The sequence below is a fragment of the Ornithorhynchus anatinus genome, chromosome 8, assembly GCF_004115215.2.
Source record: "Ornithorhynchus anatinus isolate Pmale09 chromosome 8, mOrnAna1.pri.v4, whole genome shotgun sequence".
Classification (NCBI taxonomy): domain Eukaryota; kingdom Metazoa; phylum Chordata; class Mammalia; order Monotremata; family Ornithorhynchidae; genus Ornithorhynchus; species Ornithorhynchus anatinus.
The window spans coordinates 68,160,772-68,178,946 of NC_041735.1; the positions used below are offsets into that span (position 1 = coordinate 68,160,772).

The window sequence follows — 18,175 nt, forward strand, 5'->3', positions numbered from 1 at the left end:
ATTTGATAAGTAAACAAAATACGTCATAATTTGTGTTGTATTGTAGGTACCGTATTATATGTTGTCCTCTCCCAAGCAGTTAGTACAGTGTTTTGCACACAGTAAGCGCTCAGTAAATACAGTGGAGTGAAGAACCATTGACTGGGTATCCACTCTGTGCAGTGCACTGGACGATCCTCTATAAAACGGGACTTGTCTACTCACCTCCTCTTTGATGGGGGTTGTTGGAAAAAGACTAAGGTCATGTCGGCATTCATTCACTCGAACATACTTATTGAGCGCTTACTGTGTGCAAAGCACTGTACGTAGTGCTTGGGAGAATACAACATAACAACAGACACATTCCTACCCATAACGAGCTCACAGTCCAGAGGGGGAGACAGACATTAATATAAATATGTAAATAAATACATATAAGAATAAATAAATAGATCACAAATATATTCAGAGCTGTACATATGCGCTGGGAGGGAGGATGAATGAAGGAGCAAGTCGGAACAGCGCAGAAGGGAGAGGGAGAAGAAGAGAGAGGGCTGAGGGAAGGCTTCTTGGAAGAGATGGGCCTTCAAGAAGGTTTTGAAGTGAGGGAGAGCAATTATCTGCGGGATGTGAGGAGGGAGGGCGTTCCAGGCCACAGGTAGGATGTGGGCGAGAGGTCGGCGGTGCGATAGATGAGATCGAGGGGCAGTGAGAAGGTTAGTGTGAAGATGCTCTATAATTACCGGATGTAATCCAGAGCCCACGCATCATTCATTCATTCAATCGAATTTATTGAGCGCTTATTTTGCTTGGAATGTACAATTTGGCAACAGATAGAGACCATCCCTGCGGGGATTAATGCAACTCTGAGGGACAGAAAGCAACGCAAGCCTCGGGGCGTTGTCTGGATGAAGAGATTCATTCATTCATTCATTCAATCGTATTTACTGAGCGCTTACTGTGTGCAGGGCCCTGGACTAAGTGCTTGGAAAGTAGAATACAGCAATAAAGTGAGACAATCCCTGCCCACAATGGACTTACAGTCAAGAGGGGGGAAGACAGACATCAAAACAGGTAAACAGGCACTTATATAAATAAGTAGAATTATAGATATAGACATATATACATAAGCGCTGTGAGGCTGCTGGGGTGGGGAGAGCAAAGGGAGTGAGTTGCGGTGACGCGGAGGGGAGGTGGGCTGAGGTCTATGGAATGGGCCATCACAAGTACTGAACACTGGAGCCTCAGCCTGGGAGTTAGAAGGTCATGGGTTCTAATCCTGGCCCTGCCACTTGTCTGCTGTGTGACCTTGGGTAAGTCACCTCACTTCCCTGTGCCTCGATTCCTTCATCTGTAAACTAGAGATTGGGACTGTGAGCTCCGCATGGGACAGGGACCGCGTCTAATCTGATTTGCTTGTGTGGCTATTAGAGCGCCTGGCACGTGGTAGTCGCTTAACAAATTCCATAATTATTATTATTATGATTCCCACCGGTGGGTGGGTTTGCTTCCCATGCATCGGAATGGTCACACGGAACACATTTCCTTCACCCCGAGAGTGCCCGGAGAGAGGAGCTGAAGCACGCTGACGAGACCAGAAAAATGGTGGGAGGAGAGAGGGAATGGATCATATCAAAAAGAGCCACTCTCTTCATTCCTGACTCTCCCCCGGTGACCCAGCACGGACCATCCCACCCCCTTGACTGTCCCCTCTCCATCCCGGACCTCTACCCGATGAACCCAGCAGGAATCGTCACTAACACTAGAGTCAAATACGCCAGAGTTGGTAGACACGTTCCCAGCCCACCGTCGATCAGTGGTATTTAGCGTTTACTGTGGGCAGAGCGCTTGGCAGAGTTCAATACGACAGAGTGGGTAGACACGTTCCCAGCCCACAATCATCCATTCATTCATCTAATCGTATTTATTGAGCTCTTACTGTGAGCAGAGCACTGCACTAAGCGCTTGGAAAGTACAGTTAAGCAACAGGTAGAGGCAATCCCTACCCCACAACGGGCTCACCAGTCTAAAAGGTAGAGACAGATAACAAAACAAGTAGACAGGCATCATTACCATCAAAAGAGATAAATAGAACCGTAGATAAATGCACATCGTTAATAAAATAAATAGAGCAATAAATACGTACAAATATATGCAAGTGCTGTGGGGAGGGGACGGGGGTAGAGCAGAGGGAGGGAGTCGGGGTGATGGGAGGGGAGGAGGAACAGGGGGAAAGGGAGGACTCAGTGTGGGAAGGCCTCCTGGAGGGGGTGAGCTCTCAGTAGAGCTTTGAAGTGGGGAAGAGAGTTAGTTTGGCGATGGTGAGGAGGGAGGGCGTTCCGGGACAGCGGTGGGACGCGAGCCAGGGGTCAATGGCGGGACTGGAGAGAAGGAGGCCCAGTGAGGAGGTGAGCGGCGGCAGGGGAGCGGAGTGTGCGGGCTGCGATGGAGAAGAAGAGAAGGGAGGTGAGGTAGGAGGGGGCAAGGGGATGGACGGCTTTAATCAATCAGTAGCATTTATTGAGCACTTATTGTGCGCAGAGCACTTATTGAACGCTTGGAAGAGTCTTGCTCTCTGCCCTCCAGGAGTCAGTAGGTCTCCGCACCTTCGAAGCCTTCTCCCCCATTTCGAAGCCTTATCGGAGGCCCATCTCCTCCAAGAGGCCTTCCCTGACTAAGCCCCCCTTTCTTTTTCTCCCACTCCCTTCTGCATCGCCCTGACTTGCTCTCTTTCTTCATCCCCCCCGTCCCAGCCCCACACCTCTTCTGTCCAGATCGGTCATTTCATGTATTTCTATTCATGTCTCTCCCCTTCTAGACTATAAGCCCCTTATGGGGAGGGAATGGCTGTTCTCCTGTCCTACTGTACTCTCCCAACGGCTTAGTACAGTGCTCAGCACACAGTAAGCGCTCACTAAGTACAACTGACTGACTGACTGACTCCACTAGATCGAGGAGTCTGTAGCCCTAGTGTTTCCATCCCGATTCTTCAAGCCTATGGGCAACGGGAGATGAAAAATCAGAACATTCAGAAGCCAAAAAAGAAACTCCACCGGGACTTCTCGCTCCATTCCGTTGGCGTTGGCCCTGAGCTTTAACCTCCACCTCTCAGAGAAGCAGCGAGGCCTAGCGGAAAGAGCACAGGCCTGAAAGTCGGGGGACCTGGGTTCTAAAGCCGGTTCTGCCACCTGTCTGCTGGGTGACCTTGGGCAAGTCACTTCCCTTCTCTGGGCCTCCATCCCCTCGTCTGTAAAATGGGAACGAAGACCGGGAGCCCCATGGGGGACGGGGACCGGGGTCCAACCTGTTTACCTTATATCTACCTCAGAGCTTAGAACGGTGCTTGGCACACAGTAGGCATCTAACCAATACCACGATCATTATTATTATTATTATCATAGTTATTAGTACTATTACGTCTCAGACAATCTCAGCAGCGGCCCTTTGGGTTATCAGGCCTTATCGATCCTACGCCAGGAAAGCCAACTTGTTTTTCAAGCTCAAACCAATTAGCGGTGGTGAGGTCTCCTTTTGTCCACCTGGGAGCTGGGAACCCTGGCATCTGATGCCCGGAGACTCTTAGCTCGTTTTGGGCAGGGAATGTAACGGTTATATTGTTCTACTGGACTTTCCCAAGTGCTTAATAATAACAGTAATTATTATTATGGTATTCGTTAAGTGCTAACTCTGTGCCAGGCACCGTACTAAGCGCCGGGGCGGATACAAGCAAATCGGATTGGACCCAGTCCCTCTCCCACATGGGGCTCACGGTCTCCATCCCCATTTTACAGATGAGGGAACGAAGTGAAGTGACTTGCCCGAGGCCACACAGCAGACAAGTGGAGGAGCCGGGATTAGAACCCATGACCTTCTGAGTCCCAGGCCCGCGCTCTAGCCACTACGTCATGGTGCCGAACACTGAGGCACAGACAACTGAAGCCCAGAACTTGAGTGATTAGCCCAAGGTCTCTCAGCAGGCCAGGGACCGAGCTGAGACCAGAACCCAGGCCTCCCAACTCCCAGCCCGGGGCTCTTTCCACTAGTTCCCCCTCCCTGCCTCGTCGCAAGGACTGTAATTTTGATTAACATCAGGCGAAGTTGCAATATCAGTGAACACCCCTTGCCTTGAAAATACACTGCTTTGTTTATCCCGAGGAAAACAACTCCCGCCTTCTTAAGAAACACAAGACAAAGCAAAAATGAGAGAAAACAAACCCAGCCACAACAGGAATTGATACGGATTCAAACACCAGGCTGTTCCATCGAAACCAATTCATCCAAGTCTCCGCCACTTTATATTATTCAGGACAGGAGGACCGAAGAGACCCTAACTTCTTAAACCCCTTTCCCCACTCTTCCCTCTGTTTTCAAAAAGCATACTTGCTTTCAGTTTCTGAGGGATAACAATGGCATTTATAAAGTGTCTGCTAGGTGCCCAACGCTGAGATGAATACTAGATAATTATATTGTTATACTGAACTCTCTCAAGCGCTCAGTAAGGCGCTCGGCAAGCGGTAAACACTCAATAGGTACCACCCATTGATTGATTTCCGTCGCACACAGGACTCACAGTCGAAGAAGAAAGAGAGGAGATATTTCATCTCCATTTTACAGAGGAGGTAACTGAAGCCTAGAGAACTGAAGTGACTCGTCCGAGGTCACCCACCTGGGACCCGAACCCAAATAATAATAATTCTTATTATTATGGTATTTGTTAAACACTTACTATGTGCCTGGCACCGTTCTAAGCGTTGGGGTTGATACAAGGTAATCAGGTTGTCCCTCAGGGGGCTCACAGTCTTAATCCCAATTTTACAGAGGAGGAAACTGAGGCACAGAGAAGTGAAGTGACTTGCCCAAAGTCACCCAGCTGGCAAGCAGTGGAGCCGGGATTAGAAGCCAAACTCCCCAGCCCCCAGACCCACGCTTTTTCCACTGGGCCACGCTGCCTCTAAACTCTAAATTCCGACAGGCAATGACTCTCCCCCGCTTCAAAGCCTTCCCGAAGGTCCACCTCCCCCAGGAGGCCTTCCTTGACTAAGCCCCCCATTTCCTCTTCTCCCGCTCCCTTCTGCATCAGCCCCGATTCACTCCCTTTCGTCCTCCCCCCTCCCGGCCCCACACCCTATACGTCCGTATCTGTCATTTCTTGATTTCTAGTCATGTCTGTCTCCCCCACTCTAGACCGTAAGCTCGCCGTGGACGGGGAATGTGTAAGTTGTTTATTGTTCCGTACTCTTCCAAGCGCTTAGTACGGTGTCCTGCCTACAATAAGTGCTCGATAAATGCGATCGAACGAATGAACCAAGTCCCAAGTCTTCCCCAAAGCGGATCCCTTTCTTGAAATAATGCATCATTCCTCGAGATTTGACAGCAGCTTAAGAAGGATGCCACAGTGCATGTAATAGCTGCAGCAGCTGAGCCAATTGTGCAGAAGAACTAAAGCCAAGCCTGCTTGGGATTCTACGGAGAGCTTTGAGTCGGCTGCTGGGGTTGATCAATAAATCAATCATATTTATTGAGTCCTTACTGTGTGCAGAGCACTATCCTAAGTGCTTGGGAGGAGACAATAGAGTCAGGCGATACGATCCCTGACCACAGTGAGCTGGCAGTCTAGAGGGGGAGACAGGCCTGGATAGAAATAAATAAATGACAGATACGGACATAAGCGCTGTGGGGCCGGGACGGGGGGGGGAGGGAGAACGAAGGGAGCAAGTCAGGGCGACGCAGAAGGGAGGGGGAAAAGAGGGAAAGGGAGCTTAGTCAGGGAAGGCCATTTGGAGGAGATGGGCCTTCGGTAAGGCTTTGAATCGGGGGGAGAGTCATCGTCTGTGGGATTTGGGGAGGGAGGGCGTTCCGGGCCACAGGGAGGACGTGGGCGAGAGGTCGGCGCGAGATAGACGAGACGGAGGTACACCGAGAAGGTCGGCATTAGACCAGCAAAGTACGCGGGCTGGGTTGGAGTAGGAGAGCAGCGAGAGGCTCGTCGTGCCCTGTTTAGGTGGCTGCACACCATTACAAGATTTTCAAAAAATGAATCCGCTGAAATCAGCAAACAAATACAAGCGGGGATTCACGGGGCCTTGCCAGAAAGCTAATTCCAACCTACAGTCAGTTTGCTGAAGCTTAGGAGCATCTGAACAGTAGTACTATTGATTATTATTAGTGAATAAAAATAATTAGAGAAGCGGCCCGGCTCAGTGGCAAGAGCCCGGGCTCGGGAGTCAGAGGTCAGGGGTTCAAATCCCGGCTCAGTCGCTTGTCAGCTGTGCGACTTTGGGCGAGTCGCTTCATTTCTCTGTGCCTCAGTTACCTCATCTGTAAAATGGGGATTAAGACCGTGAGACCCCTGTGGGACAACCTGATCTCCTTGTATCCCCCGCAGTGCTTAGAACGGTGCTTTGTACATAGTAAGTACTTAACAAATGCCATCATTATCATTATAAGTGAGAGTAGTATCGATTATTGCTTATTGATTTATATCAATATCTGTCTCTACCTCTAGACTGTAAACTCATTATGGGCAGGGAACACATCTGCTAATTCTGTTCTATTTTTACTTCATTATGCTCGCTAATTATGCTCGCTTAGGGAACGTGCCCGCTAATTCTTTTCTATTTTACTCACCCAAGTGCCTAGTAGAAGGCTCTGCACATAGTATGTGCTGAATAAATACCATGGATTAATTGGTTGGTTGATTAGTGGGCATACTAATAGCATCATTAGCAAAGTGCTGAGGAGAGTACAAGACAATAATACGCATTCCCTGCCCACAACAAGCTTACAGTCTAGCGTTAACAGTCTAGTAATATAATAATTAACAATTACAGCATTTAGTAAGCACTTATTATGTTCCAGGAATTTTACTATGTACTGAGATGGATACGAGCAAACTGGGTTAGATACAGTCCCTATCCCACATGGGGCTCACAGTCTCAATTCCCATTTTACTGATGAGGTCACTGAGGTACCAAGAAGTGAAGTGACTTGTCCAAGGTCACCCAGCAGACAAGTGGCGGAGCCGGGATTAGAACCCAGGCCCTTCTGACTCCCAGGCCCGGGCTCTGTTCCATAGTACAGTTGAATTGGTAGACACGATTCCTGCCCACAGTGAGTTTACAATTCACTGTGTGCAGAGCACTGTGCTGAGGGCTTGGGAGAGTACAGAAAGATAGAGTCGGCAGAGGTGATCCCTACTAATCAATCAATCAAGTGCATCTATTGAGCACTTACTGTGCGCGGAGCACTGCACTAAACAATTAGGAGAGCGCAAATCAACAGAGTTGGTAGACAAGTTCCCTGCCCTCAAGGGGCTTACGGTCATTCATGACTGTGCGGCCCTAACTTCAATTTTTGACCAACTTCCTTCCTTATATTAATTCCTGAAGTGTGTCCACTAGAATCATTCATTCATTCAATCATTCAGTGGTATCTACTGAGCGCTTACCGTGTGCAAAGCACTGTGCTGGCACTTGGGAGAGGACAATAGAACGATAAACAGACATATTACCTCCCCACATGAGCTTACAGTCTAGAGCGGGGGGACAGACATCAATAAAACTGAACATAATTCCAGATCTGGACATAAGTACTGTGGGGCTGGGAGAGGGGGGATGAATAAAGAGAGCAAGTCAGGGCGACGCAGAAGGGAGTGGGAGAAGAGGAAAGGAGGGCGCAGTCGGGGAAGGCCTCTTGGAGGTGACGGGGTGAGTAAATGAAAAGGGGGTGAGTAACTGTCAGGAGGGAGGGCTTTCCAGGTCAGAGGCAGGACGTGGGCGAGAGGTCGGCGGGGAGACAGAAGAGATGGAGGCCCGGTGAGAAGGTTGGCGTTAGAGGAGCGGAGTGTGCGGGCCGGGTTGGAGCAGGAGAGCGGCCAGGTGAGGTAGGAGGGGGCACCAATGTCTTTCCAAGGCCACTGGCTTTCTGTCGGGATCCAGTTTCCAGACCTCTCCTTCATCGGAAGCTCTCCTGACGGACATTCCATTAACCTGAGCCTCTAACAGGGCTAATTTCTGTCCTAAAAAATGCACCCTGTGGTGCATGAAATTCCTAGAGGCCGGAATAGATACGTGTCTGCAAAGAGGACTCTCAAGGTGAAGATTCTGCATTTGCCAGGGGCTCGCTCTTTTAGTTAATTGGACATGTGTCTAAATTGCATACTAGAGAGGATTTATGGTCTTTCCCAAATTCATGAAGATCAATTCCCTTCAGACCCACGGTTAACATCACCATGTGCAACTTTTATACTCAATCAAAACCTAAGTGGCAACTTGACTTCCATTCAAAAAGCAATGCGGTCATCATGTTTGTCGTTATTATCATCATGCTAGTTGTTAAGCATTTACTATGCGTCAATCGCCCTTCTAAGCGCCGCGGTAGATACGAGTTATTAAGGTCGGACACGGGGCTGGTAACTTGTATCTGCTCCGGCACTCGGTACGGTGCCTGGCACGTGGAAACTGCTTAAAAAAAAATATGAAAAAAGAGAGAGGGAGAGGAAGGGAGAGATGAGAGAAGGAGAAATAAAGAGGAAAGAAGAGAGAAAAGAAAGAGAGATGGGAATAGAGAGAGAGAAGAGAGGGATGGGAGAAGGAGAGAGAAAGAGAGGGAAAGGGATAAAGGCGGGAGAGAGGGAAGGAGAATAATAATAATTATGGCATTTGTTAAGCGCTTACTATGTGTCAAGCACTGTTCTAAGCACCAGGGTAGATACAAAGTAATCAAGTTGTCCCACGTGGGGCTCACAATCTTTAACCCCATTTTACGGATGAGGGAACTGAAACACAGAGAAGTCAAGTGACCTGCCCAAGGTCACACGGCAGACAAGTGGCGGAGCGGGGATTAGAACCCACATCCTCTGACTCCCAAGTCCGAGCTCTTGCCATTAGGCCAAGCTGCTTCCCATGCTGAATATTTGTTGCTGACTTGTACTTTCCAAGCACTTAGTACAGGGCTCCGCACACAGTAAGCGCTCAATAATTACGATTGAGTGAATGAATGCTGCTTTGTGATCTTGAGCAAGTCACTTCACTCTCTGGGCTTTCAATTCCCTCATCTGCAAAATGGGCATTAAAACTGTGAGCCCCATGTGGGACGGGGACTCTGTCGGAACCAATCGTCTTGTATCCCGACTCTGCCCCTTGTCAGCTGTGTGACTGTGGGCAAGTCACTTCACTTCTCTGTGCCTCAGTTCCCTCATCTGTAAAATGGGGGTGAAGACTGAGCCTCACGTGGGACAACCTCATTCCCCTGTATCTACCCCAGCGCTTAAAACAGTGCTCTGCACGTAGTAAGCGCTTAACAAATACCAACATTATCATTAATGTCTACCCCAGCGGTTAGAACAGTGCCCGGCACGTAGTAAGCGCTTCACAAATACCTTAATTATTATTAGTATTATTTAGAAATTATCCCTGCCCTCAAAGAGCTGACATTCTACTTTGTGCAGAGCACTGGAGTAGGAGTTTGGAGAGGACAATAGAGTTAGTACACATGATCCCTGCCCTTAGGAAGCTGTACGGGGCACTGTACTAAGCGCTTGGGAGGAGGACAATTGAGGTGGCAGACATCATCCCTGCCCGGGAGGTGCTGACAGTCTACTGTGTGCAAAGCACTGGACTAGAAGCTCAAAGAGTTCAGGAGAATTAGCAGAAACAACCCTGATTTCATTCATTCATTCAATCGTATTTATTGAGCGCTTACTGTGTGCAGAGCACTGTATTAAGCGGAAGCACTGTGGCTTAGCGGAAAGACCCTGGGCGTGGGAGTCAGAGGTCATGGGTTCTAATTCCGACTCCGCCACTTGTCAGCTGACTTTGGGCAAGTCGTTTAACTTCTCTCTGTCTCAGTTACCTCATTTATCAAGTGTGGATTGAGACTGGGAGCCCCACGTGAGACAACCTGATTACTTTGTATCTACCACAGGGTTTAGGACAGTGCTTGGCACATAGTAGGCGCTTAAGAGATAAGTAAGGACTCACAATCTAGGTTTGCCATACATTTGATGTAGGGTTGCTTTCTATTTGTTGCTGACTTGTGCTTTCCAAGCACTTAGTACAGTGCTCTGCACACAGTAAGCGCTCAATAAATACGACTGAATAAATGAATGAACAAATACCACATTGTTATTACAATTCAGTCACAGATAGAGACAGTTCCTACCCAACAACGGGCTCACAGTCTAGAAGGGGGGAGACAGACATCAAAAACAAGCCAACAGGCATCAGTAGCATCACTACAAATAAATAGAATCACAGATCAATATACAACCGGACGCAGAGCACGTACTGAGCTCCTCCTGAGCCCAGACCACGTACCGAGCTCCTCCTGAACGTAGAGCGCTACCCTGATCACGTGGAAAATGATCACAGTTGGAAAAGACGCCGTCCCTGCTCTCAAGGTTCTTATTTTCCATCTCATCTCCCGAAAAAAAACCTACGCTTCCTTATTTTGAAACACTTATTCCTTCCCTCTGCAAACACGAAAGAAGGACATATGTTTAAAAGGAACACAGCTCTTCAAATGCAAATGAGATCTCGCATAAGAGAAAGTCTTAAAGCAGAGAGACTAAATCTGGCTGGTGCCTGGACTGACATCTGCTCACGTCTCCCGCGAAAACGGTATGGCTTCTCTGTAGCCGGCGTCGGCTTGTCAGATCCACAAACTCTTGGCACGGATTACGACGCTCGAGCGCTTAGTCCAGCGTCCTGCACACGGTAAAATGTTCAGGACATGTCACCCCCGTCCTCACTAAACTCCAGCGGTTGCCAATCCATCTCGTGTTGAACAAAAACTCCTCACCGGGGCCTTCAAAGCAGTTCACCACCTTTCCCCCTCCTACCTCACCTCTCCAATCCAGCCCGCGCCCTCGGCTCCTCTGCTGCCGCTAACTTTCTCACCGGGCCTCCATCTCTCCCGTCTCACCGCCGACCGGTCTCTCCCCCGATTAGACCGTGAGCCCGTCAATGGGCAGCGATGGTCTCTATCCGTTGCCGAATTGTCTATTTCAAGCGCTTAGTACAGTGCTCTGCACATAGTAAGCGCTCAATAAATACTATTGAATGAATGGCTGACCTCCGGCCCACGTCCCGCTTCTGGCCCGGATCGCCCTCCCTCCTCAAATCCCGCAGACGATGACTCTCCCCCCATTCAAAGCCTTCCTGGAGGCCCATCTCCTCCAAGAGGCCTTCCCGGACTAAATCCCACTTTTCCTCTTCTCCCCATCCCTTCTGCATCACCCTGCCTCGCTCCCTTTGCTCTTCCCCCTCCCAGCCCCACGCCACTTATGTCCGTAGCTATTTTATTTACTTATTTTTATGCCTGTCTCCCCCTCTCTAGACTGTGAGCTCATTGTGGGCAGGGAATGTCGCTGCTTATTGTTGTGTTTCACTTTCCCAAGTGCTTGGTACAGTGCTCGGCACACAGTAAGCGCTCGATAAATGTGACTGAACGGAGGAATGAAGTTAGCGCTCAGTAAATACGATCGAATGAAGTGGAGTGAAATCCAAGCCCCCCCTGGGGATGTGGCAGAACCAGAATGGAGCGTCTGGGAATCCTGGAGAAGAAGATTATGAGAGAGCCGAATCTCCACGCATTAAAGGGTTATAATAATAATGACGATGATGATGATGATAAATATTGTGACAGTACTTTCATACATTCATTTATTCATTCGTATTTATTGAGCGTTCACCTTGTGCAGAGCACTGCACTAAGCGTTTGGTGGCTTAGTGGCTAGAGCGTGGACCTGGGAGTCAGAAGGATCTGGGTTCTAATCCCTACTTTGCCACATATCTGCTGTGCGACCTTGGGCATATCACTTCACTGGGCCTCAGTTCCCTCATCTGAAAAATGAGGATGAAGACTGTGAGCCCCGTGTCAGACAGGGACTGTGTCCAGCCTGATTAACTTGTATTTAACCCTGTGCTTAGAGCAGTCACTATTATTATTACAATAGAACAATATAACAGACACATTCCCTCCCCGCAATGGGCTTTCCATCTAGAGGTGGGAAGACAGACACGAAGAGAAATAAGTAAATGACGGATCTGGAGATGAGTGGTGTGGGGCTGGGAGGGGGGATGAATAAAGGGAGAGAGTCAGGGGGCCGCAGAAGGGAGCGGGAGAAGAGGAAAGGAGGGCGCAGTCGGGGAAGGCCTCTTGGAGGAGACGGGCCTTCCTTCGATGAGGCTTTGAAGGTGGGGAGAGGGATTGTCTTACTATGTGCCACGCACCCTTCAAAGCACTGGAGTAGATTCAAGCTAATCAGGTTCATTCATTCAATAGTATTTATTGAGCGCTTACTATGTGCAGAGCACTGTACTGAGCGCTTGGGATGAACAAGTCGGCAACAGATAGAGACGGTCCCTGCCGTTAGACGGGCTCACGGTCTAATCGGGGGAGACGGACAGACGAGAACGATGGCAATAAACAGAGTCAAGGGGAAGAACATCTCGTAAAAACAATGGCAACTAAATACCCTGTCCCACATAGGGCTCACAGTCTTCATCCCCATTTTACAAATGAATTCCCGAGGCCCAGAGAAGTGAAACAAATTTCCCAAGTTCACACAGCAAAAAAAGCAGTGAAATCAGAATTAGAACCCAGATCCTTCTGATTCCCAGGCCAGAGCTCTTTCCACTAGGCCACACTGCTTCCATTATTATTATTAATACGTACTATGTGTAACAAGTATCATAATATTAATGATGAGGAAAAGTAGTATCGTCATCATTATTGTTATTATTATCATTGTACTGGTTAAGCCCTCACTATGTGCCGAGCACTGTTCTAAGCACTGGGGTAGATTCAGTAGATCAGGTTGGACACCGTCCCCGTCCCACGTGGGGCTCACTGTCTTAATCCCCATTTTACAGAGAGGGAATCGAGGCTCAGAGAAGTAGAACGACTTGCCCAGAGCAGGCAAGTGGTGGAGGCAGGATTAGAATCCAGGTCCTTCTGACATCCAGGCCCGGGCTCTAGCCACTAGGCCACACTGTTCCTCTAGTTTTTGCAAGTGCAGCCCCACTCCATCCTAGACCAGGGTCCCCGTCCACCCAGCCACTCAGCGGAGTCGTCGGAGCGCACCCTGCTGTGAGCTGAGCACTGTACTGAGCACTTGGGAGAGTACGATAGAATGATTAGACGTGATCTCCGCCTTCAAGGAATGCAGAGCACCGTCGTAAGGACCGATAATCTTGAATCTACCCCAGCACTCAATACAACGCCTGGCACATAGTAAGCGCTTGACGGATACCAAAATGATTACCGCCGCATGACAGTGCTGCTAGTGTAGGAGATGGGAAGTTCAGTTCAGGTGATGAAAAGGCTCAGCTTCCTGGATTCAAAATCAATTATTATTATTATGGCATTTGAAAGAGGGTGTACTATGTGCCGGGCACTGAATTAAGCGCTGGAGTGGATACGAGCAAGTCGGGATGGACAATTCATGAATGGTATTTATTGAGCCCTTACTGTGCGCCGAGGACTGGTCTAAGCATTTCGGAGAGGACAGTAAAACAGAGCCGGTAGGCACGTTCCCTGTCCGCGAAGCGCTTGCAGTCTACAGGGGATGAGGGAACTGAGGCCCAGGCAAGTGAAGTGACTTGTCCAAGGTCACACAGCAGACAGGTGGCAGAGCCAGGGTTCGAACGCAGGTGTTATGACTCCAAGACCGGACTCTTTCCGCTGTTTTTGGAGCAAACCTCAGCTAGACTTCCACCTTCCCTCCCAAAGACCCATCCATCTCTGCATCGAACGAGAAGTCCTCACCACTAGCTTTAAAGCATTCCAGCACCTCGCCCCCTCCTACCTCGCCTCGCCGCTCTCCTACTCCAACCCGGCCCGCACACTCCGCTCCTCTAATGTCAACCTTCTCACCGGGCCTCCATCTCATCTATCTCACCGCCGACCTCTCACCCACGTCCTGCCTCTGACCCGGAACGCTCTCCCTCCTCAAATCCGACGGACAATTCCTCTCCCCACTTCAGAGCCTTATCGCAGGCCCATCTCCTCCAAGAAGCCTTCCCCGACTGCGCCCCCCCCTTTCCTCTCCTCCCTCTCCCTTCTGTGTCGGCCTGACTCGCTCCCTTTCCTCATCCCCCCTCCCAGGCCCATGCCAATTATGTCCACATCTGCCATTTTTTGATTTCTATTCATGCCTCTACACTGTCAGCTCCTTGTGGGCAGGGAATGTTTCCGTTTGGTGTTCTGTCGTCCTCTCCCAAGCGCTTCGTCCAGTGCTCTGCACACAGTAAGCGCTCGAGAAATACGATTGCGTGAATCTCTGGGTTAAGACTACTTGGGCCCGATGAGATGAGCGTTGCTGGCGGAGAGCGAAGCCGGGAAGCGGCCCCGTGTTGTTCCCGCCTCTTGGCTGGACCTGATTGTCCAACCCAGCATCTCCCACGGGCCATTAGTCCCCGACAAAACCGGCTCCCTCACGGCCCATTACCTCCAAACGTTAATTCCGCCCAAAATTAGTTCCCCAGCTAGCGTTGCGAAGCTATTGTCTGGTCTCTCGACCTAACCTAGCCACTGTCCCTCGTTCTTCTGCCTCTCTCCTCCCCCCTGGATTTTCCAACCCCTTGTTCATCTGCAATTCGATTTATTTATATTGATGTCTGTTTATTTGTGTTTATGTCTGTGTGTCCCCCCCCCCATTAGGCTGTGAACTCGTTGTGGGCTGGGATTAATAATAGTAATAACGATGGTATTTGTTAAGAGCTTACTATGTGCCAAGCACTGTTCTAAGCACTGGGGTAGATACAAGGTAATCAGGCTGTCCCACGCGGGGCTCACAGTCTTAATCCCCATTTTACCGATGAGGTAACCGAGGCACGGAGAAGTTAAGCGACTCGCCCAAAAGTCACACGGGTGCCAAGTGGTAGAGTCGGGATTAGAACCCACAACCTCTGACTTTTTCCACTAAGCCATTGTCATTCTTTATTGCTGCACTGTACTTTCCCAAGTGTTTAGTACAGTGCATAATAAGCGCTTAATAAATATGATTGAATGAATGAATCTGGCAGGCTCCTGCTCTCCCCATCTTCAAAGCCCATCACAGATCCTATAAAAATAATAATAATAATAATAATAATGTTGGTATTTGTTAAGCGCTTACTATGTGCAGAGCACTATTCTAAGCGCTGGGGTAAACATGGGGGAATCAGGTTGTCCCACGTGGGGCTCACAGTCTTCATCCCCATTTTACAGATGAGGGAACTGAGGCACAGAGAAGTTAAGTGACTTGCCCACAGTCACACAGCTGACAAGTGGCAGAGCTGGGATTTGAACTCATGACCTCTGACTCCAAAGCCCCTGCTCTTGCCACTGAGCCACGCTGCTTCTGCTTCTAATAATAATGACAGTAAGAGAAGCAACATGGTGCAGTGGACAGAGCAGAGGCCTGAGAGTCAGAAGGTCAGGGGTTCTAATCCCGGCTCTGCCATCTGTCTGCTGTGTGACCTTGAGCAAGACACTGCACTTCTCTGGGCCTCAGTTACCTCATCTATAAAACGGGGATTGAAAAGATGAGCTCCTTGCGGGACAGGCACTGTGTCCAACATGATCCACTTGTATCTTGTACCCCAGGGCTTGGGGCTCGAATTGGGTACAAATTGATTAGCTTGTATCAATTCTTCTAAGCGACCTCAGTGCTTAGAACCGTGCCCGGCACATAGTAAGTGCCGAACAAATACCATAAGAAATAGTCCCATTTATCCATATGCAACGAAGGGTCTTAAACTCCACAAAACTGCGTTCCGAAGTGAAAAGCCGCCTGTACACTTTTTTCATACCGACCTCCACATGGCTGGGATTTTTTTCAAACACCCTTTAAATTAAGCATTTTGATTGGTTTTTTAAATAAAAACACAGACGCTCTCCTGGAGGAAACTGAACTTTCGCCAAAGAAACCCACACAGCACTGAGGGTTCATCTCTGGTCTCAGGGCTCGCTTCAAGTTCATCTCCTCGTTCCAAGGCAGAAATATTGGTTTGGTTCAAGTCCTTGCTGAGCTTTAGAGGTGGTTCCGTCTATAGGCTCCCTGTTCCCTTCCCGCATTACAATTTATTATTCGTTCACTCACTCATGTATTTGAGCGCTTACTCTGGGCGGAGCACTGGACTAAGCGCCTGGGAGCGGACGATCAACGATAAGAAGACACGTGCCCTGCCTACCATGAGCTCACACCCTGGGGGGGGATGGACATTAATATATATACATAAATAATTAAGAGATATATACCTTTGTGTTGTGGGGCTGGGAGGGGGGTCGAATAAAGGGAGCAAGTCAGGGTGACGCAGAAGAGAGTGGGAGAAGAGGAGAGGGGGGCTCAGGGAAGGCTTCTCGGAGGAGACGGGCCTTCAATAAGGCTTTGAAGAGGGGGAGGGCAGTTATCCGTCTGATACGAGGAGGGAGGCAGAACTGTCAGATTGGGGGTTCGGTCTACACCCTTCCTGTTCTCTTCCTGAATTGCAAGGCGAGAATTCTCAGTCTTGCCCTAAGTCTTAATGGGAACAGCCGTCCGAAATCCAAAAGACACGAATTCTATTCCCAAATAATAATAATAATATTTGTCATGCACTTACTTTGTGCCAAGCCCTGTACTAAGCAATGGGGTAGGTTGGAGACGGTCTCTCTCCCATACAGGGCTCGCACTCTAAGGAGGGCAGGGGGTGGAGAACAGGTATCACTCATTCATTCATTCATTCGATAGTATTTATCGAGCGCGTACTATGTGCAGAGCACTGTACTAAGCGCTTGGAATGGACAAATCGGTAACAGATAGAGACGGTCCCTGCCCTCTGATGGGCTTCGGTGAGACGGACAGACAAGAACAATCCACCTGAGGCCCAGAGAAATGAAATGACTTGCCCAAGGTCACACAGCAGACAAGGGGCGGAGCCGGGAAGAGAACCCAGGTCCTTCTGAATCCCAGGCCCGGGCTCTACCCACTAGGCCACGCTGCTTCGAGGCGAACCAAGTGACTTGATTAGTCCCTTCTCCTCTCTCGGCAGGTAAACAGAGAGCACTGCCCACTCCCAGTTGCATCACGAAGGTAGGGTTGTGTGAAGTCTTGCAAATGTAGCATGGCAGCAGGGAATTAAGCGTGGTCTGGTGGAGATAATAATAAAAATAATAATTAGGGTACTTGTTCAGCCCCCCCCTCAGCGTCGCACCTGGAGAGTTTCCAGTCGTCTACCAGTCTCGGCTACGGGAGGGAGAGTCGAGCAGAGGCCCGTCCGTTCCGTTCCTAGCCCAGTGGCTAGCCAGGGGCAGGCCGTCGGCTACAAGTCAAAACTCCCCCGTGCCGGGCAGCGGCGGCACGGGAGAGAGTCGAGGGCGGAGACCGGAATTTACTGCGAGGAAGGCGGCGACGGTCAACCGCTTCCGGATTTTGACCAAGAGAACTCCGTGGATCCACTACCGGAACGATGGCGGATGGAGAGCGGCGAATTCTGGGAGAGAGGTGTCCGTGGTGTCGCTGTGGGCCGGAAACGGCTCGATGGCATAATAATAATGATAATGGTATTTGTTAAGCCCTTACGATGGGCCAAGCGCTGTTCTGAGCTCTGGGGTAGATACAAGGTCATCGGGTTGTCCCTCGTGGGACTCACAGTCTTAGTGCCCATTTTACAGGTGAGGTAACTGAGGCCCAGAGAAGTTAAGGAACTTGCCCAGTGTCACACAGATGACAGGGGCGAAGCCAGGATTCGAACCCACGGTCTCTGACTCCCAGGCCCGGGCTCTTTCCACTAAGCCACGCTGCTTCTCAAGACAAGACGATCAGCGCTTACTACATACCGAGCGCTGTTCTAAGCCCTGGGGTAGAAACAAGTTAATCAGGTTGGACATGGGGCTCACGTGCTTATCCCCGTTTTACAGATGAGGGAACTGAGGCCCAGAGAAGCGACTTGCCCAAGGTCACACTGCAGACATGTGGTGGATCCAGGATTAGAACCCAGGTCCTTCTGACGGCCAGGTAAGCCACTTTGGGGATCAGGAAACCAGGATTCTAATCCCGGCTCCACCACTTGTCTGCCGCGTGACCTCGGTCAACTTATTTCACTTCTCTGAGCCTCACTCTCCCCGTCGGTAAAACGGGTCGATCTGTCCACCCTGCCCTGGTAGACCGCGGCCCCCTGGTCAGACAGGGACCGTGTCCGATCTGTCGATCGGTCCTATTTATCGAGCG

General features: G+C 49.8%; 1 protein-coding gene across 1 annotated transcript in view; it reads right to left on the reverse strand.

Moving 5' to 3' along the window:
- NXPH1 (neurexophilin 1) overlaps positions 1 to 18,175 on the reverse strand; it is a 168,115-nt gene that overhangs the window by 106,767 nt on the left and 43,173 nt on the right.